This window comes from Oncorhynchus mykiss, chromosome 28 (assembly GCF_057628025.1).
Source record: "Oncorhynchus mykiss isolate SJ-2025 chromosome 28, ASM5762802v1, whole genome shotgun sequence".
Lineage (NCBI taxonomy): Eukaryota > Metazoa > Chordata > Actinopteri > Salmoniformes > Salmonidae > Oncorhynchus > Oncorhynchus mykiss.
The window spans coordinates 22,401,071-22,424,145 of NC_143049.1; the positions used below are offsets into that span (position 1 = coordinate 22,401,071).

The following is a 23,075-nucleotide window of genomic DNA, read 5'->3' on the forward strand; positions in this document are numbered from 1 at the left end:
ATTACTTTTTCATTCACAGGTCATAACGCAAAACGGACCTTAGACTAGCACTTAGGCAATCTACACACTGTAGGCTACGGTTATTTATTTTAATTTAATTTTAGGCTACGGTTATTCTCTTGTATTTTATTGTTGCGATTTTTGTTGCTTCTAAGAAAATGTAGTTCCGCAAGTAGAATAAACTGTACAGAGGCATTATAGAAACATAAAATAGCATGTTGATCTCATGATGTAAGCTAAATTCCAAAATACAAACTTGAGTTCCTGGTTTGTCTTTCAACTTTCACAAATATATAATTATATCCAGCAAAGATGTTGGTATATACTATGGCTTCACCTCTTTCTCTCTGTTTCCAGTTAGCAAAGACGGTATAGAAGTAGTAAGGTGCAAATTACAGGTGTTTGTAATTCAGCTCCTTGCAGTGTTAATCCATGACCACATGATGGCGCTACATCACTGGTTAAATGTGCACATGACTGGTGACAAGAACCCAAAATTAAACGTTTTGTTCAGAAATGAAGAAGCCGAAAAAAAGTGACGCATTATTATCCGCACATTTCAAGTTCAGTCTGGAATCAGGAATATTTGCTATTTGAGCGATGGACCTACTATGTAGGCCTACGTAAAAAATAAAAATAAATATTCTTATCTTTCAATATCATATTTTAGTCATTTAGCAGACACTCCTATCCAGAGCGACTTACAGTAGTGAGCTCATACATTTTCATAATGGTCCCTCATGGGAATCTAACCTACAACTTGGTGTTGCAAGCACCATGCTCTACCAGCTGAGCCACATGAAGCTCACTGCGCGAGACAGATGTACAGGGACTCTCACTCCCAGAAAAACAAAAGTCAGACAAAGAAAGGGTAGTGTAGACCCTTTGCAGATCTTTTCACATTTCAACCCTTCAGGCAGATCATGCACAATTATTCAGGGGTTGTTGGAAATGTCAATAGTTTACACATTAAAAACTTTGTTATTCTTCCACAAATACATTCATATTCCTTTAAATCTGAAGAAAAATAGTTTTTATGAATAAAGTGCCAATTTAAAGAATTCAGGGGAAATCAAGGCCCTTACAAGGTGCAAATTAAGGTGCAACTGTTTCCTGGTGACTACTAACTAGTCTTGATCAGAGCCCTATCTTGGTGTAGTGCCCTATATGGAATAGGGTTCCATTTGGAACGTACACAGTATCTTCATCTACTGATCCGACAACTTTCACAGTACAGTGCATGCAGACTGATAAATCACTATATAGCCCAAACCAACAGACCCCTCTGATGTCAAAACTAACGACCGGTATCCCTTCTTTCTTTTCTTTCCAAAACACTTGACCATGCTGTCTCTGACCAACTCTCGTCATCTCTCTCAGAATTATCTTCTTGGCCCTAACCAAGGCGGCTCACTCAACTGAGACCGCTCTCCTCTGTGACACAGAGGCTCTCCGCTCTGCCAAAGCTGCAGTGGAGATTTTAGCATGTAAATCTTTGTGGGGCAAAAAAAAAGTAAGGTAAGATGCGCATGCCAGCAAAGCCACTACACAACACAACACAACACTAAATACAGTCATTGGGCCTTCATAAAGCTGTCCCAACAGCAGTCCTAACATCTTACCACTGCTACACCTGGCTATCAGCAGAGCCTTGTCTGGCACCGAAACAGTTAATTCAGCCTCATTTACTGCCTTAAAAAAAACATAGCTTATATGGCTGACTTTTAAACAAATGTGGTTTCTAATGACAATTGAGATGTACAAACTATGGCATAAGGGGACGACAAGAGGCAATCCGTAATTTAAATTAAAACATTAATGAGCGAGCTAGGGCGGATGTAGTCAAGATAACTATTTGTTTAGCGCTTTTGAAATGTACAGTGACAAAATTCAGAACATGGGCCGTTCTTACAGTGTTCTCCCTGTACACAAAGTCAGAACCGTAGGATAAATAAAGGGGGCATATAAGCAGCCAATGAAAGCTCTTACAATATTTGATTATTACATTTCTCTAAAACAGGTTATAGACTACATGTGCACCACCAAGTCAGAACAGTAGGTGAAATTAAGAGGGGTAAATAGACCAAATTATTAGGGTGAGCACATGGGCTACTAACATCTTACTTCACAACATACACTTAGTATTACTTTCTTAGCTACAATATACATATCTCCCTGGCATATTACATCATTTATTCACCTTGTTGTGGTGTTCTCACTTGAACAGGAAGGTGGCGCGGCGGTCCTTCATGGGCAAATTTAGCCATCAAAGTCTGTTATTCTCTGGATTTATGGTGATTTGGGACAACACAGCCACCCTACTGAATAGCAGGCTCATGATTGCTTTGCAATGCTTGTAGTTAGCCAATTTTATGGATTCCTTCAAAACCACTCATTGTTGAATTTGCGTTTTCCAACTTGTTGTGTAATGTTTATGTCCAATGGCCAATGAGCACCGATACGTTTTATCTATAATTACTCTTCATTATTTATCTTCATACGACAAGGATTAAAAATGATTTGCCAGTAGATTGTCGACTTGATTCATGATGATGACTGCTAGCTAAGATTCTGCAAGTATGATGTTGACATCAATCCAATCAAAGCTACTGTACATACAGTATAACGTGATTTGACATCATTTTATCTGTGGCCAATAACCTTGAGCCTTCTTGGATGGGCACTTCTAATGTAACTCTGACTTCTGTTGACTCCAACATGGCGGATATCTGTTTGGCTTGATTTGTTGTCTGAGCGCCGTACTCAGATTATTGCATGGTTTGCTTTTTCCGTAAAGCTTTTTTGAAATCTGACACAGCGGCTACATTAAGGAGAAGTATATCTTTAATTCTGTGAATAACAGTTGTTTCTTTTATCAATGTTTATTATAAGTATTTCTGTAAATGTATGTGGCTCTCTGCAAAATCACCGGATGCTTTGGAAGCAAAACATTACTGAACGTAACGCGCCAATGTAAACTGAGATTTTTGGATATAAATATGCACTTTATTGAACAAAACCTATATGTATTGTGTAACATGAAGTCCTATGAGTGTCATCTGATGAAGATCATCAACGGTTAGTGATTAATTTGATCTATATTTCTGCTTTTTGTGACTTAGCTCTGACCTAACTTAATCACATGTTGTGCTTTCGCTGTAAAGCCTTTTTGAAATCGGACATGATGGGTAGATTAACAAGAAGTGTATCTTTCATTTGGTGTATTGGACTTGTTAATGTATGAAAGTTACATATTTCTCAAAAATATTTTTGAATTTCGCGCACTGCCTTTTCAGCAGAATGTTGTCGAGGGGTGTCGCTAGCGGAATCCCTAGCTGAATTAATGAAACTACTAGATCATCAACTAAGTTAGGTCACTGTTCAGACACATGCATTGATCTGTGAGATGGCACCGGAGCAGAAGAAAGATGTTTTACGTGCCCCCAACCGGTTGTGTTTTTTTGTTTGTTTATCTGTGTTGTTTGTAACTTATTTCTTTACCCATTTTGTACATAATGTTGCCGCTACCGTCTTTTATGACTGAAAATAACTTCTAGACATCAGGACTGCGATTACTCACCACAGACTAGCAGAATCATTTTTCTTCTTTCACGACTCTGATGAGCCTGTATTCCTGTACTCCCTGTTCACTCATGACTGCACGGCCAGGCACAACTCCAACGCCATCATTAAATTTGCCGATGACACAACAGTGGCCTGATCACCGACAACAACGAGACAGCCTATAGGGAGGAGGTAAGAGACCTAGCCGTGTGGTTCCAGGAAAACAACCTCTCCCTCAACATGATCAAGACAAAGGAGATGATTGTGGACTACAGGAAAAAGAGGACCAAGCACGCTCCCATTCTCATTGATGGGGCTGTAGTGGAGCAGGTTGAGAGCTTCAAGTTCCTTGGTGTCCACATCACCAACAAACTAGAATGGTCCAAACACACCAAGACAGTCGTGAAGAGTGCACGACAAAACCTATTCCCCCTCAGGAGACTGAAAATATTTGGCATTGCTCCTCAGATCCTCAAAATGTTCTACAGCTGCACCATCAAGTGGTTGCATCACTGCCTGGTATGGCAACTGCTCGTCCTCCGACCGCAAGGCACTACAGAGAGTATTGCGGACGGCCCAGTACATCACTGGGGCCAAGCTTCCTGCCATCCAGGACCTCTATACCAGGCGGTGTCAGAGGAAGGCCCTAAAATTTGTTGAAGACTCCAGCCGCTCTAGTCATAGACTGTTCTCTCTGCCGGTTTGTGGGTGTACTAATTTTTCATTTTAGTAGAGCATTTGATTTAGTGGATCATGAAATCATTTTGACAAAATTATTGCATTATGGGTTTAAGGAGGCAGCATTGAATTGGGAAACAGTCATATTTAACTGACAGGAAACAGTCCACCTATATCAATTGGTCGTTTTCTTTCCCTCATGCTTTAAACTGTGGAATACCTCAGGGCAGGTGCTTTCGGCCACTTCTTTACTTAATATACAGTGGGGCAAAAAAGTATTTAGTCAGCAACCAATTGTGCAAGTTCTCCCACTTAAAATGATGAGAGATGCCTGTAATTTTCATCATAGGTACACTTCAACTATGACAGACAAAATTAGAAAAAAAATCCAGAAAATCCAATTGTAAGATTTTTTATGAATTTATTTGCAAATTATGGTGGAAAATAAGTATTTGGTCACCTACAAACAAGTCAGATTTCTGGCTCTCACAGACCTGTAACTTCTTCTTTAAGAGGCCCCTCTGTCCTCCACTCGTTACCTGTATTAATGGCACCTGTTTGAACTTGTTATCAGTATAAAAGACACCTGTCCACAACCTCAAACAGTCACACTCCAAACTCCACTATGGCCAAGACCAAAGAGCTGTCAAAGGACACCAGAAACAAAATTGTAGACCTGCACCAGGCTGGGAAGACTGAATCTGCAATAGGTAAGCAGCTTGGTTTGAAGAAATCAACTGTGGGAGCAATTATTAGGAAATGGAAGACAAACAAGACCACTGATAATCTCCCTCGATCTGGGGCTCCACGCAAGATCTCACCCCGTGGGGTCAAAATGATCACAAGAACGGTGAGCAAAAATCCCAGAACCACACAGGGGGACCTAGTGAATGACCTGCAGAGAGCTAGGACCAAAGTAACAAAGCCTACCATCAGTAACACACTACGCTGCAGTGCCAGACGTGTCCCCCTGCTTAAGCCAGTACATGTCCAGGCCCGTCTGAAGTTTGCTAGAGAGCATTTGGATGCTCCAGAAGAAGATTGGGAGAATGTCATATGGTCAGATGAAACCAAAATATAACTTTTTGGTAAAAACTCAACAAGTCGTGTTTGGAGGACAAAGAATGCTGAGTTGCATCCAAAGAACACCATACCTAATGCGAATGCCCTCATTGGAGGGAGTTGAAAGTCCGTGTTCCCCAGCAACAGCCCCAAAACATCACTGCTCTAGAGGAGATCTGCATGGAGGCATGGGCCAAAATACCAGCAACAGTGTGTGAAAACCTTGTGAAGACTTACAGAAAACGTTTGACCTCTGTCATTGCCAACAAAGGGTATACAGTGCCTTGCGAAAGTATTCGGCCCCCTTGAACTTTGCGACCTTTTGCCACATTTCAGGCTTCAAACATAAAGATATAAAACTGTATTTTTTTGTGAAGAATCAACAACAAGTGGGACACAATCATGAAGTGGAATGACATTTATTGGATATTTCAAACTTTTTAAACAAATCAAAAACTGAAAAATTGGGCGTGCAAAATTATTCAGCCCCCTTAAGTTAATACTTTGTAGCGCCACCTTTTGCTGTGATTACAGCTGTAAGTCGCTTGGGGTATGTCTCTATCAGTTTTGCACATCGAGAGACTGACATGAAATTTAGTATGGGGGGAGTACGAATTGAGGAAGTGGTATAAACCAAACCACTAGGGGTGCAGCTACACAACTGATTATCATGGTCGTCTAAAATAAGTAATCTATGTAAAATAAATGTTACTGCCTGCATGATCAGAGGGAGAGCTAAAAATGTTTTAAATCCAGTAAAAAAAATTAAGTAAACAACCCAAGCATTAATTGAGAGTCAGGTGAACTACTGTTCTGTGGTCTGGAGAAATGCATCAGCAAGTGAATGTAGAAGGCTGCAGATTGCACCGAACAAAGCAGCAAGGATTGTTTTAAGGTGGAGATATGGTTATTCTGTTGTAGTCATGCTCAATGCTCTTGGTTGGTCATCAATCTACAAGATTATTGAAAAAAACATGCTTATTTCATTTCCCCATGTGCACCATTTAAAACGGCCAGCCTCTATTCACAACAGTTGGTAAGAGACAGACATTCAGTAAATGGGGGTGGCAAGTAGCCTAGTGGTTAGAGGATTGGGCCAGTAATCGAAAGGTTGCTGGATTGAATCACCGAGCTGACAAGGTAAAAGTCGTTCTGCCCCTGAACAAGGCAGTTATTAACCCACTGTTCCCTGGTAGGCCGTCATTGTAAATAAGAATTTGTTCTTAACTGACTTGCCTAGTTAAACAAAGGTTCAATTAAAAAATTATAAACACATAAATAAATACTAGAAATAGATTGTCCACGTGTTATCCAGAAAGAAAAGAGAAATAGGCAAAATAACATTTCCATTTAGAGCAACAAAGAAATGGATTAACTTATCTGAGCAAATAAGGAACCTTTCAATATATAAATTCAAACAATCATTTAGAATCGTTTAAATATAATAAATTGGAAGGTTGTGCGGGACTATCTATCTTTTCAGACTGTTTTTTATCTGGTCAATATGTCAGTGTAACCGTGTGTTATATGTGAAAATGTGATAGTATTACAAATTATATTTTAATGTTTAATGATTCTTGGAAGATAAGCAAAATAATGACTAAAAGAGATCGTAATAACATCTAAATCATATATGCATATCTGTGTACGTAGCCAATAAACTTTTGTTTTGATCTTTAATTCCCTATTCATCAGAACTTACATTTAACCTCTCATCTGTTAAGGCTAGGGCTGATTTCAAGGTTTTACTGCTAATCTACAAAGCATTACATGGGCTTGCTCCTACCTCCTATCTCTCCGTTTTTGGTCCAACCATACATACCTACACGTACGCTACGGTCACAAGAGGCAGGCCTCCTTTTTGTCCCTAGAATTTCCAAGCAAACAGCTGGAGGCAGGGCTTTCTCCTATAGAGCTCCATTTTTATGGAATGGTCTGCCTATCCATGTGAGAGATGCAGCCTCGGTCTCGACCTTTAAGTCTTTACTGAAGACTCATCTCTTCAGTGGATCATATGATTGAGTGTAGTCTGGCCCAGGAGTGTGAAGGTGAACAGAAAGGCACTGGAGCAACGAACCGACCTTGCTGTCTCTGCCTGGCTGGTTCCCCTCTCTCCACTGTGATTCTCTGCCTCACACCCTATTACAGGGGCTGAGTCACTGGCTTACTGGGGATCTTCCATGCTTTCCCTAAGAGGGGTGCGCCACTTGAGTAGGTTGAGTCACTGACGTGATCTTCCTGTCCGGGTTGGCGCCCCCCCTTGGGTCCATGCCATGGGGGAGATCTCCATGGGCTATACTCAGCCTTGTCTCAGGATAGGAAGTTGGTGGTTGAAGATATCCCTCTAGTGGTGTGGGGGCTGTGCTTTGGCAAAGTGGGTGGGGTTATATCCTGCCTGTTTGGCCCTGTCCGGGGGTATCGTCGGGCGGGGCCACAGTGTCTCCCGACCCCTCCTGTCTCAGCCTCCAGTATTTATGCTGCAATAGTTTGTGTCAGGGGGCTAGGGTCAGTCTGTTATATCTGGAGTATTTCTCCTGTCTTCTCCGGTGTATTGTGTGAATTTAAGTATGCTCTCTCTAATTCTCTCTCTTTTTTTTGCTCTCTTTTTTGCTCTCTCAGAGGACCTGAGCCCTAGGACCATGCCTCAGGACTACCTGGCCTGATGACTCCTTGCTGTCCTCAGTTCACCTGGTCGTGCTGCTACTCCAGTTTCAACTGTTCTGCCTGCGGCTATGGAACCCTGACCTTTTCACCGGACATGCTTCCTTGTCCCAGAACTCTCTAGAGTCAGCAGGAGCGGAAGAGATCTTTTATATTTGAGATTTTTTCAAAGTAGCCACCCTTGGTCTTGATGAAAGCTTTGCACACTTTTGGCATTCTCTCAACCAGCTTCATAAGATAGTCACCTGGAATGCATTTCAATTAACAGGTGTGCCTTGTTAAAAGTTAATTTATGAACTTTCTTTCCTTCTTAATGTGTTTGAGCCAATCAGTTGTGTTGTGACAAGGTAGGGGTGGTATACAGAAGATAAAAAGAAAAAGAGTCCATATTATGGCAAGAACAGGTCAAATAAGCAAAGAGAAATTACAATCCATCATTACTTTAAGACATGAAGGTCAGTCAATCCAGAAAATGTCAAGAACTTTCAAAGTTTCTTCAAGTGCAGTCGCAAAAACCATCAAGCACTATGATGAAACTGGCTCTCATGAGGACCGCCACAGCAAAGGAAGACCCAGAGTTACCTCTGATGCAGAGGATAAGCTCATTAGAGTTAACTGCACCTCAGATTGCAGACCAAATAAAAGTAACAGAAACATCTCAAAATTAACTGTTCAGAGGAGACTGCGTGAATCATGCTTTCATGGTCGAATTGCTGAGAGTAGGTGAATGGATTATCTCCGCATGTGTGGTTCCCACCTTGAAGCATGAAGAAGGAGGTGTGATGGTTTGGGGGTGCTTTGCTGGTGACACTGTCAGTGATTTATTTAGAATTCAAGGCACTCTTAACCAGCATGGCTACCACAGCATTCTGAAGCAATACACCATCCCATCTGGTTTGCGCTTAGTAGGACTATAATTTGTTTTTCAACAGGACAATGACCCAACACACCTCCAGGCTGTATAAGGTCTATTTGACCAAGAAAGAGAGTGACGGAGTGCTGCATCAGATAACCTGGCCCCCACAATCACCCGACCTCAACATAATTGTTATGGTTTGGGATGATTTGGCCTGCAGAGAGAAGGAAAAGCAGCCAACAAGTGCTCAGCATATGTGGGAACTCCTTCAAGACTGTTGGGAAAGCATTCCAGGTTAAGCTGGTTGAGAGAATGCCAAGAGTGTGCAAGCTGTCATCAAGGCAAAGGGTGGCTACTTTGAAGAATCTCAAATATAAAATATATTTTGATTTGTTTCACACTTTTTTTTAGCTACTACATGATTCCATGTGTTATTTCAGAATTTGTAAATATTCATTATCATTCTACAATGTAGAAAATAGCAAAAATAAAGAAAAATCCTTGAATGAGTAGGTGTGTCCAAACTTTTACTCAGTTCAACCTACATAGCTGGGTAGATCAATGGAGATTGCTTAGCAATAGAGAAAAATAGACATCTTGAATTGTAATCAGTACATAGGTGAGATTTATTCATTCAGAGCACAGTACGCAAACTCAGATCCATATAGCGAAAAATAATGACATTTTGCAGATGAAAGTCAATGAGTGTCATGGCCAAACCAACATTATTGACTGCTTGTGGAATAACAACAAAAACAAAGAAAGCATCCTGTGTGGAAGAACATCACGTGTTATGGTGATACTTATCAACAGATGAAGAGTGAACCCCTGGATTCAGATGTACAGAAGCGGTAGCTATGTTAATGACAGAGCAATTGATGCCAGCTAGCTAACATTACGTTCTCTTCCAAGTCATCACGTATTGTTAGCATCTCAGTGTGTTCTGTTATCAATCTGTGATGTAAGATTCAATCATTGATGCATGAGCTCCCATGTGCCACAAAAATCAGTGGGTAATTTACCTTTGTGGATGCTAGCCCAAGCCCATCCCACTGCAATTTGTCATTGAGAGAACATGTCCCTTTTAGACTAATTAACATATTCTGAACATAGGCAGTAAACCTATTTATTCCATTTTCCAACCAAATATATAATTGGACTATTCTCACCGAACAACAATTTTATTTTCTTCCTCAGAAGTGTTGTAGGACTGCACACAGTTACATAGAAATACAAACTAGCCAGGCCTAGAAAAGGGCAACATTTACAAGTGAATGCATGGCATAGCTGACATTATACCCTTGTATTGCAGAAAAGACTAGATTAAATAAAGATGAAATATTAGCGCTGAAATCTTATAAAAAAAACAGCCCATACGTCAGCTACTTTTTTTTCAAGTTTCTATTTTATTACATGAAATACTTGAATCGAAGCTTCTAGTACACAAATTCAGTGAGAAAATGTTTTCCCTTTAAAACTTGTCATTTTAAGATGAACCTTTCCACTTCCCACAACTTTTATTTCTGGATGACAAATTTGTTATGACACATCAGCATTCAGTATTCTACCGGTAGAATGGGATTTATTTCCAGGTTGTCCCCATTAAAAGTTAATTAAGGACTTTTTCATCTTGGTCCAGCACTATTGAGTTTGGTCTTCTAGAATCTATTGTGCTTTCAATACTGTACATGGGGAGAAGACACATCCTGGGAACAGACCATTTTGATTGGAACAGTTTACAGATTCCCCGCAATCATGAAACACCAATGAGATAAGACTCAAGAACTGTCAGAAACGCGAATAAACCTTTTTGCCCATCAAGACCTGAACCCAGACAGCTGTCGGGGTCTGCTACGATCATTTCAGCACTGGTAAATCAAGTCTGATCGATTTCGAGTTTATTTGAACTGTTATGCTGTGGGATTCTGTATTTTACATTATAGCCATTACCATATATATGATTAAATATTATCTGATGTTGGCTGTGTGAGGTATCTGCATTTGTGCACTTGAGCATCATCATGAGATTAAACAACTGCTTGCTACGTCTACTTGCCTGTTTGTGTGTGTGACAAGAACTGAGTAACATGGTGTGACCTGCATGTTGCAAAACTGTAGATAACAGCCCGGCAGATGCTTTGTCCTTGTGTTTGTATGTGACAATATTGAGCACATGGTGTGACTTGCTGTATCTTACAAAGTTGTGGTTAATCAGGTATAGGGAGGGGTGGTCATCACGAGGTTTAACTCAGATGGAAAAATACTGAACAACACAATAGCAGGAACTGAGCAACTGTTATAACTAGGGACAGTGAGAATCTATACATCGACAGAGGGTGGACTCCAAGAAGAGCCAAGAGGCGGGGACCAGCCTGAGCGCCTGCGATAGGCTGAGCAAGTCTAAACCACGCTCAGCCTCTACTGTGATAGGCCAACAGACGGGTTGGAACTATGTCTATCACAGTATAAGAACAACTGTTTACGTACATACTGTCAGTTCCCTGTTCTGCCCTGCGTGGTATTACAGTGAGCCCGTATATACGAAAGTTGCATTTGCCATTTATTGCTTAGCTAATAAAAGTACATAGAGTACAATCAGTGACTCAGTGTTATAACTTGGTTCTGATACCAGATTCGAATTGACGAAACGCTAACAATGCTAACCAGGCGTTAACAGCAACACAAAATTAGCCTAAATTAGCTAGCTAGATAGTTTGTAGTCTAGCTAGGGAGTGAGTTTCACATTTTGGGGAAGCAATTTTTTCACCACAAAAAAAGGCACCTTTATAACAAATGATTGCATGCCTATATCATTGCATTTGCAGACTAATGTAAGCCTACTGTTCCTAATGTGATGAGTAGATTGGATAGTGATAATTTAGGCTATTAATAAACGCGTAGTGGCATAGGCTATATCAGATAAATGTATTTCCTCTGCACAGGGAAAATGTGGCCTTTGATAATCGTGATGCAATTCTACTACACTTTATATGACCGGAGACATTAGCAGAATATTTTTTAATACGATAGTAGCCTAGGCCACCTCTGACACTGACAACATATCAATAAAAACGAAGTTGTCTTGAATGCAACCATTTCATTTGACAAAATGCTGGATACCTTCTACCCATGACCATGAAAAAGGGAGAAGCAAATTATACAATATGACGTCCATATCGCCTGGAGGAGGACATTGTCCAAAACAACTCCAATGGTGATTAAATATTGACATGATAACCAATTGATAATTTTCTGAGAACTTTATTCATAAGAGGGAAAATGGATGTACATTACAGCATAGGACAAAGGCCTCAATGGGATAGGACAACCTGCTGTGTTGACTATTGTGTGTTCCAGGTCAACAATAGATTATCTTTATATGATACTAAAACCACAGAATGAATTAAACACAACCAAACAATTTAAGAGCCCTGGTGGTATAGGTGACCCGAAGAAGTGCTATTCTAACATCTGGTGTGCTTCTCATTTGTTTTATGTACTGTAGGTTCACCAGCTGACCTCTATCAAGACACCCATGTCAACTGGATTCCCACTGTGAAGATGAGCAGTACTGCAGCAGCAGTTTCTACTTCTACTACTTTGTCCTTTTCCAGATATGAAAAGAGACATCCCTCAGTTATATGAGATGGTAGTTATATGCTGTGCTTTGGTCAATCTGAATGCTTCTGTTGTGCAATTTGAAAAGAGCACCTGTTTTAACTAGGGAAGCCAGTTAAGAACAAATTCTTATTTACAATGACGGCCTAGGAACTGCCTTGTTCAGGGGGAGAACGACATATTTTTACCTTGTCAGCTCGGAGATTCGATCTAGCAACCTTTCACCTTGTCGTCATGATAAAAGTGCCCCCTTAAACCGTATGAACATTTAAAAAAATATTTGGAATGTGTAAAATACTATTGCTTATGATATTGTAAACATACTGTACTTTAATAATAGGCTAGCTAGTATATGGGTGAAATACAAAAGTAATGTCATCTCTGCTTTGCCTAGCCCCATTGAATAAAAAAGTATTTCTTATAGCCCAACTATTTTTTCTCATTTACAATTTAAACACATTAAGCATAGACCATGTAACTGTTGTGGTAGTCTTTGGCAAACCATCTTCATTATCACAGTGGCACCTCCAAGTGCCACTCAGACCTTCTGGGAGAAAAGTATCTGGCATTGAACTTGGTGGTAGTAGTTGTATGTTTGAAGAGAAGGATCCCATCATCTCCTACTTCCAGACGTTTCACCACCTAGATTCCTTAGGGTTGGATTTGCACTAAACAATTTCATGTCAGCACAAGGCATGTACCAAATCTAGTATAATGATTAGCCTCATACATTATCAACTGGTATTGGTTTTAGACTGAGAACATGTAGCTAAACAATGTGCGAGTTAAGCTATTCTCTACTTCATATGCACAAAGTCAAGAGGTGCATTGCAAATGCCTATTAAGCTAATGCCATCATACTGTAGGGCAGTGGTTCCCAACTCCGGTCCCCTAGTACCCCCAACAGTAACCATTTATTGTAACCCCGGACAAACACACCTATTTCAACTTGTCAACTAATCATCAGGCCCTCTGAGTTGAATCAGGTATGTTTTTCCGGGGCTACAGAAAAAACATGTGCTGTTGGGGGGTACTCAAGGACTGGAGTTGGGAACCATTGCTGTAGGCCTATGGCTGCATTGGCATTGCATTCCATTATCAGCTGCAAGATGGGTTCACATGGCTGATATCCTGACAAAATAATGACATTCAAATTAAGCTAATTGGAGAGTTTATGACTGAACAAAAAGGTAATGTTCATTTGAGAATACAACACAGAAACAGACATTGGAGACCGATTCCCTTCCTCTCTTTATTGCAAGATTGTGATGTGATTAGTCAACATCGACACTAGTTTAAATACTTAACTTCGAAGAAGCATCACTTTAATGTCATTTAAAAGTGTACAAGTAAGCTGATTCATATGTAAAGTTGAGACATTTTAGTAACAAATAGGTTGTTATTAGTAAATAATAATTTCAAGTGAAAGGTCAATACCAGAGGTGGCCAAACACTGATCCCTGATCTACTGGGTGAGCAGACTTTAATTCCAGCCCAGCAATAGCACACTTGATTATTAACTAATTAGGTTTGATTGATTGAATCTGGAACAGAAGCGTGCACACCTACCAGGGTTGGCCTGTTCCAGTTGTAATAGGATTATACATTGTGTGACTTAAACTGTATTTTTGTTCACAAAATGTACTAATATAGGTACACATATAATCCATGGTATACAAGGATATACCCTTATTCTCTTGGGACGTTCATTGGGACCTCTTCATCTGCAGACAGGGTTTCACAGCCCTGTATCTGAGGACAGAAAACGTCATAAAGAAACCTTATACTCAAATTAGACAGCACTGAATATGATGTTGCTATATCTCTCTGTACTTAATTTTTCTCGCTAGGGATTGGAACTGGAGAATATTTTCATAATGTCCTCCCACAAAAGTACCTGCCCTATCCAGGGTAGCCTACCCTCCCTTCTCTGACAGATCGAACTGATAGCTAATACTTTCACCCTCTTCCGTGGCTGTTAGCTAGCTACTGCTACCGAGCTACAAATGCATTTAGTTACAACGATAAATACATCAAGATAGCTAGCTGACATGAAATTCGCTAACTGGTGATATTTAATTTACTTAGCTAGCTAACTTACATATTATGTAAAGTTAGCAGCTCATTCGAGTTAGCCTGCACACAACGTTTATGTAGCAAGCCAATAATACATGGCTTTTGATCATTGTCGAAATGTATTTATTTACTTGAATACGTTCTCTCTCTGCGTCCGTTTTCTGTGTCCTTACAAAAACGAAATAATGGGCATTCTTCAAGTTCTTTCCGGTGGTAGCAAAATGCAGCCAACCATGTGGACGATTGGAAGACTTCCAACATGGCGCTGGTGCGGTTGCTAGGTGATTTATGACGCAACTGCAAGCCCTTTATAGTGCATGATCGTCTTCCTTCCTGCAGCTGTCTCCTTAGTCTTATTCAAAGCCTGGCCTTTGGGAATTGAAAGTCGATAGATACCACTATGTAGTCTTATATAACATGTCCATAACAAGTTTGTGGGTAAAAGCCTGTGTGGTGTTAAGAGGTCAGCAAAGAGTCACTGTATGTGTCATTTGAAAAACCCTGTGAATCGAAATCGGTAGCAAGCCCTCAGCAGAACATGATGTTTACAGCCTGACAGGCTATATGGCTATCTATGATACATGATTTGATAAAGGCTTTGAATAAGGCATTGAATTCAATGGATGGCATTTCTATGAAAATATCCCTCTATGTAGTCTTATCTGTCATCATTACTCGTGTATATGTTTGTTTTCTTACATTAGCTTGCTGAATAGCAAAATGCATTAGTGGACTACTCAGCACTAATACCACCAAGGCAGAAAACACAAGTCTCTTCAAATGTAATTCTTCAAGGCTTTTTGTCAGTTATGTAAGTACTAATGATCAATATGGTTGGGGTTTTTAAGTCAACAATCTCAGTATTTTTGGTCTAAACACCACTGTACATCACTGTAGGCCTACATACAGTGCATTCGGAAAGTATTCAGACCCCTTGACTTTATTCACATTTTGTTACGTTACAGCCTTATTCTAAAATTGATTAAATTAATTATTCCCTCATCAATCTACACACAATACCTAATAAGGACAACGTGAAAACAGGTTATTGGACATTTTTGCAAATTTGTTAAAAATAAAAAACAGAAATACCTTATTTACATAAGTTTTCAGACCCTTTGCTATGAGACTCGAAAGGTGCATCCTGTTTCCATTGATCACCCTTGAGATGTTTCTACAACTTGATTGGGCTCCACCTGTGGTAATTCAATTGATTGGACATGTTTTGGAAAGGCACACATCTGTCTATTTAAGGTTCCACAGTTGACAGTGTTTGTCAGAGAAAAACCAAGCCATGAGGTCAAAGGAATTGTCCATAGAGCTCTGAGACAGGATTGTGTCGAGACACAGATCTGGGGAAGGGTACCAAACAATTTCTGCAGCATTGAAGGTCCCCAAGTACACAGTGGCCTCCCTTGTTCTTAAATGGAAGAAGTTTGGAACCACCAAGACTCTTCCTAGAGCTGGCCAAACTGAGCAATTGGGGGAGAAGGGCCTTGGTCAGGGAGGTGACCAAGAACCTGATCGTCACTCTGACAGAGCTCCAGAGTTCCTCTGGGAGATGGGAGAGCCTTCCAGAAGGACAACCATCTCTGCAGCACTCCACCAATCAGGCCTTTATGGTAGAGTGGCCAGATGGAAGCCACTCCTCAGTAAAAGGCACATGACAGCCAAAGGCCATGGACTCTCAGACCATGAGAAACAAGATTCTCTGGTCTGATGAACCCAAGATTGAACTCTTTGGCCTGAATGCCAAGCGTCACGTCTGGAGGAAACCTGGCACCATCCCTACGGTGAAGCATGGTGGTGGCAGCATCATGCTGTGGGGAAACTAGTCAGAATCAAGGGAAAGATGAACGGAGTAAAGTACAGAGAGATCCTTGGTGAAAACCTGCTCCAGAGCACTCAGGACCTCAGACTGGGGCAAAGGTTCAGCTTCCAACAAGACAACGACCCTAAGCACACAGCCAAGACAACGCAGGAGTGGCTTTGGGACAAGTCTCTGAATAGCCCAGCCAGAGCCCGGACTTGAACCGATCTAACCGATCTTCCATGGAAGCCTTCTGGAGAGACCTGAAACTAGCTGTGCAGCGACATTTCACATCCAACCTGACAGAGCTTGAGAGGATCTGCAGAGAAGAATGGGAGAAACTCCACAAATATTTTTATTAATTTATTTAATAAACCTTTATTTAAGTAGGCAAGTCAGTTAAGAACAAATTCTTATTTACAGTGACAGCCTAGGAACATTGGGTTAACTGCCTTGTTCAGGGGCAGAACAACAGATTTTACCTTGTCAGCTTGGGGATTCGATCTAGCAACCTTTCGGTTACTGGCCCATCACTCTAACCACAAGACTAACCGCCCCGTGTGCCAAGCTTCTAGCGTCATACCCAAGAAGACTCGAGGCTTTAATCACTGCCAAAGGTGCTTCAACAAAGCACCGTGTGATGGGTCTGAATACTTATACTTATGTATATTATATATATATATCTTATGTAATTTTTTAAATTTGATTTACATTTGGAAAAATGTCTAAAAATCTGTTTTTACTTTGTCCTTATGGGGTATTGCGTGTAGATTGATGAGGGAAAAAAATATTTATTCAAATTTAGGATAAGACTGTAACGTAACAAAATGTGAAAAAAGTCACGGGGTCTGAATACTTTCCAAATGCACTGTACATACGATTACTATCTCGCTTTAAAAAATAATCTGTTTTTGACACAAAGAACAACTGTCAAGAGTGTTCTAGATCTTCTACAGTAAATGGCCTATTAGTTGTTTCTAATATTACACATAGTGATTAAAAAGCAATGTGTGTGGTAGTGAACTGGTTTTAGGTGATGTTATGTTCCATTATGGTGCCTTCTCATGCGGAAGGGTTAGTCGTGATAATCTTCATAATAATTTACATTTGAATGAACAGGACCATTTCAGGTTTTCTGGAGGAAGATGCTTCTAAGGAGCTTTTGTATGAAGACTTAAAGATGATACTGTCTTAAAGAACAGTTACATTTTTTTTTTTTTTATCGACCGGAAAGATATATCCATATTTTGTTTTGTTATGTTTTGACATCTCCTTTTGTCTAGTATTCAGCCCAACTTAGCAGCTTCAATTGCTGGAGAACACTGAATCCAGCAAATATCTATTTGAGGATCAACCATCCATCAATTCTAGAGTAAGAAGTATCTTCACTGTATGATGCTGAATAGTCTTGTTGATACATTTCAATGTAAAACAAATTATTTTAAACATTAACACTACAATTTAAATGGATGCTGCAGTTGTGCAGTTGCATCTCCAGTGATGCAAAAATTGATGTCAAGGAAAATGAGACCTGGTTGTGGGACAAAATGCCCCAAAGATGAGTTAAACTTTTTGAGGTCTTTTACCCCTCAATTTGTAGTTAAAGTCTTGTCCAATCACTGCAACTCCCCTACAGACTCAGGTGAGTCTAAGGTTTTGAGCCATGCGTCCTGTGAAACACAACCCTGCTAAGCTGCACCACTTCTTGACACACTGCTCGCTTAACCCGGAAGCACCACTGTGTCAGAGGAAACACTGTCCAGATGGCGACCGAAGTTAGCTTGCAGGCACCCACCACAAGGAATTGCTAGAGCGCAAGTAAATGCTGGCCTGCCAAAACCTCCCCTAACCTGGACAATTAATTGCACACCGCTTCAAGCGTCTCTCGACACCTGGGATCGAACCCGGGTCTGTAGAGACACCTCAAGCACTGCAATGTAGTGCTTTAGACCACTGCCTCACTCGGGAGTCCCTTGTTTTATCTATTTTTATCATGGAGAGAGAAATCCTGACTAAGGAGGAAGCCATAGCCAACCCCATTAAGGAGGAGGAGCTCTACCACAGTCTCATACATGAAATTAATCCAAACCACTTGAGGTCAGTACAGAGAGTACCTGCACTCTGGAGTATATACCTTCTCAGTAAGGAAGCATGGGCAAAGCTTCTGATTAGAGGAATGACAGTCAGATGAAAACATGTTGTGTTCAAACAGAATAATCCTTTCAGTTTGAAGTTGCATGTCTGACCAGAACTTAATTCAGGATACAATTAAAGAATTACCTGAATCAGCAGATGATAGTGTTGTGACTGAGTTTCTAGCTAAAACTGGATGTAAGGTGGTGGGGAGGGTGATGAGGTGCATGATAAGATACAAGGGTCAACTCACAAACTGCTCATTTTGTGGATGTTGAAGCATCACTCATATAACACGGTCTAAACATAGATTGGCCCTCACTGGATCAAAGTATTTTATGATGGACAAGGCCCTGCGTGTAGACAGGACTGGCTGACACAATCTCACTGTAGAGGGGGTCAGGAGATGGGGATCAGGAGACGGTAGAGTACAGTCCGTGCTTCTACATCTGCATTGCTTGCTGTTTGGGGTTTTAGGTTGGGTTTCTGTACAGCACTTTGTCGTCTCGGCTGATGTAAAAAGGGTCTATAAATACATTTGATTGATTTATTGATACTACACTGGACAACATAAGGTACATAGAGGAAACTGTTTCCCACTACATGTATGTGCAGGACAACAATCCTGTCCCCATGAGTAGGGCAGACGTATCACATATCCCAGCTGAAATGAACGTGAGACTGAGATTGAAGAGGATCATTTCTCAGCTCCCAAGGACAAAGGTGCAGTGAATGAAACACTGGAGTTGGTACCTGGTGAGGCAGAGTACAACAATGACAGCGCATTTCAAGAAAAATATGAAGATTACGAGGATTTTTGTCAGTGGCTACTGAGACCAGTGACAATCATAACCCAATAGAAAACTATAATATAATAAGGGGCACCAAAGGCTGTGTAACTCTCTGGGGAATACAAAAGAAGGCAGCCAAACATCAATGCTGGCCTCATTCAAACAATCCGGGCATCAACAAACACCCAAGCAGCCCAGGGTACCAAGCTCATCATCAGAGTCTGGAGTTAGGACACCTGCAGAGAAAAAGGCTAATATGGAGGAAGTAATTCTGGGAGAAGTGGAGAAAAGTCTGCCTAATTAGCCATCCAGACAGAAATCATTGATGAATGGTGGCACATGAATGATTGAAATCATCTAGATTTGAGTAGCCTATATTATCTGGTTCAGAGAATTACATCCTGTGTATGTGAGAATAACCTCTGTCACTGACATGGCTTTTCAAGTGAATGAGCAATCTGCAGATAATCTCATTTTAATGCAAACTATTGATACATGTCGCAAACAAAACTCGCCTTGGAGACAGAAACTCAGTTCCCTTAACCCAGCTATTAGAAAACATTGTACCATGAACCTTATTCAAACCGTTAATCTGGCAAACATTCTCTGGGACCCTTCTTCCAAGCCTAAATGAATATTAGGAGGTCATCAGAATATTCATAGCATTATTTCTAAGAGTGAACAGGTGGAACATTTACTGAATGTTGATGTTGTTTTTTTTCTGTTTCTCTGAGACATGGCTGAATAAATCTTCTCCTATTTCTGCCTTTAATGTTCCTGGATATTCCATAATCAGGAGGTACAGGGGAGAGGGCAGAGGGGGTGGATTGTTTATGTACATGAAAGATAACTTTAAATGCAATCATATCATATGGAAACATGCCAATGACCTTGAATGTATGGGGCTGACTGTCTTCCTCTCCCCTCAAATGTTTCTCGCTATTTTGGGATTTGGGATTTTTGCTTAAAGAATGTGATCATAAGAAGGAGATCATCTTCATGAGCGATTTCAATAAAACTGGGAAAACAAAACTTGCAGGATAAAGAAAATTACTGAGGTAAAAGTGAAAGTCACCCAGTAAAACATCACTTAAGTAAAAGTCTCAAAGTATTTGGTTTTAAATGTACTTAAGTATCAAAAGTAAAAGTATAAATAATTAAAATGTGTTATATTTAGCAAACCAGATAACACAATTTTCTTGTTTTTAAACATGTATTTATAGCCAGGGGAACAGTTCAACGCTCGGACATAATTTACAAAATAATCATGTGTGTTTAGTGAGTCTGCCAGATCAGAGGTAGAAGGGATAACCAGGGATGTTCTCTTGATAAGTGTGTGAATTAGACCATTTTCCTGTCCTGCTTAGCATTCAAAATGTAACAACTACTTTTGGGTGTCAGGGAAAATGTAAGGAGTAAAAAGTACATTATTTTCTTTAGGAATGTAGGGGAGTAAAAGTTGTCAAAAATATAAATAGTAAAGTACAGATACCCCAAGTACTTTACACCACTGCTAAAAAGAGATTTAAGAACCATATCACTGTGCAACACTACGATAAACAAATCACGAAAAGTGAGCAGAATAACTACGACGCAGCTAAAAGTCAAAATGACTGGTCTCATCTGTTAAGCAATGAAGACCCAGAGGCTGGATACAGAACATTTATGTCAGCTATCTCTTTTACCTGGAAATTTCAACATCAGCCAAGATGTAAAACCTCTCTACCATGGCTCAATGAGGACCTCCTGAGGCAGATGAGAGAACAGGATCATTCCTTGAAAAAAGCACTGAAGTCAGAATGATGACAGATTAATATTTGCATCACTGAGAAATAAGGTGGTAAGGATTTTTTTTTAAAGTAGCAAAAGCAGAGTTTTTCTTCAGAGTGATCAATGAATTAAAAAGAAATGGCAAAGTGATTTGGGAGAATCTCAAACTTACAGGGAGAAGAGCTGAAAAGTCCAAAAACGTCCTGAATTAAAGGTTAATGGGATTCTAATTCAAGACACCAGTTTCATATCCACCCATTTTTAAAATGTTTTTGTTGACTCTGTCAGGGAACTAGTTCAAAGATTTTTAACCAAGAGCACAGTTCTCACTCCAATGGATAATAATGAACCAATATTCACAATTCCTGAAATCGCAGCATCAGCAGTGGACAGTATTATAAGCTTCTTCAGGAGCTCTACAAACAAAATCTGTATTTGGATCATGACACTGTATTCCGGAAGACACAAATATTATCTGATTGCCCCTATTGTAGTGGAAAGACCGATGCCGGAGATGAGAAGCAGGTACGGGGAGTTGAACATTTAATGCGGAACAGACAAGCCAGGAACAGCGTCAGCACACGGGTAACAACGACATACGAACATTAATGCTGAAGCAAGGAACAGAGCGGGGAACCAGACATATATAGGGAAGGTAATGACAGAGGTGATAGAGTCCAGGTGAGTCCAATAATCGCTGATACACGTGACGGGGGGAAGGCAGATGTGCAATGATGGTGGCAGGAGTGCGCAATGCTGGGGAGCCTGGTGCCCTTGAGCGCCAGGGGGGAAGAGCGGGAGCAGGCGTGATATCTAGTTAATCTGCCCATCAAATATGAGTTCTTCCCCAAGGCTTGGAAGTCTGCTGTAGTGATGATACCTGTTTTAAAATCTGGTGACCCAACACTGGTGGAAAATTACTGATCTATAAGCATTCTTGCAGTGCTATCAAAAGTTGCTGAAAGATGGGTGGCTGATCATCTGACTGATTACCTCATTCAGGGCAACTCCATACATCAAATGCCATTTGGATTCAGAATGAACCATTCTACCGAAACAGTCAATTGCTATTTTCTAGAGTGCAATAAATCCAAACTGGAAATAGGTGGTGAAGTCGGAGCAGTCTTTTTGGATCTTAAAAAGGCCTTTGATATTGTCAATCATGAGGTCCTCTTATCCAAACTATCCTCCCTTAATGTGTCCATTGAAGCCATTAGTTGGATGTATTCCTATCTGACAAATAGAATCCAAAGGGTTTGTCTGGGGGACACTCAGTCAGATTCTTTTTACTATAACATTGGGATCCCACAAGGGTCAATATGAGGCCCCTTTCTGTTTACCAAATCAAATCAAATTTTATTTGTCACTTACACATGGTTAGCAGATGTTAATGCGAGTGTAGCGAAATGCTTGTGCTTCTAGTTCCAACAATGCAGTAATAACCAACGAGTAATCTAGCTAACAATTCCAAAACTACTACCTTATACACACAAGTGTAAAGGGATAAAGAATATGTACATAAAGATATATGAATGAGTGATGGTACAGAGCGGCATAGGCAAGATGCAGTAGATGGTATCGAGTACAGTATATACATATGAGATGAGTATGTAAACAAAGTGGTATAGTTTAAAGTGGCTAGTGATACATGTCTTACATTAAGATGCAGTAGATGATATAGAGTACAGTATATACGTATACATATGAGATGAATAATGTAGGGTATGTAAACATTATATTAAGTAGCATTGTTTAAAGTGGCTAGTGATATATTTTACATCAATTCCCATTACTAAAGTGGCTGGAGTTGAGTCAGTGTGTTGGCAGCAGCCACTCAATGTTAGTGGTGGCTGTTTAACAGTCTGATGGCCTTGAGATAGAAGCTGTTTTTCAGTCTCTCGGTCCCTGCTTTGATGCACCTGTACTGACCTCGCCTTCTGGATGATAGCGGGGTGAACAGGCAGTAGCTCGGGTGGTTGTTGTCCTTGATGATCTTTATGGCCTTCCTGTGACATCGGGTGGTGTAGGTGTCCTGGAGGGCAGGTAGTTTGCCCCC

At 40.4% G+C, this 23,075-nt stretch overlaps 1 long non-coding RNA gene across 1 annotated transcript; it reads right to left on the bottom strand.

Moving 5' to 3' along the window:
- Positions 1 to 12,061: 12,061 nt before the first annotated feature.
- On the bottom strand, positions 12,062 to 14,810 carry LOC110508732 (uncharacterized). Its single transcript, XR_002471355.3, has 3 exons — positions 14,647 to 14,810; positions 14,127 to 14,191; positions 12,062 to 13,081 (listed from the first exon to the last, which is right to left on the bottom strand). It is a non-coding gene; the product is annotated as an uncharacterized LOC110508732 (long non-coding RNA).
- Between the last annotated feature and the right edge of the window lie 8,265 nt (positions 14,811 to 23,075).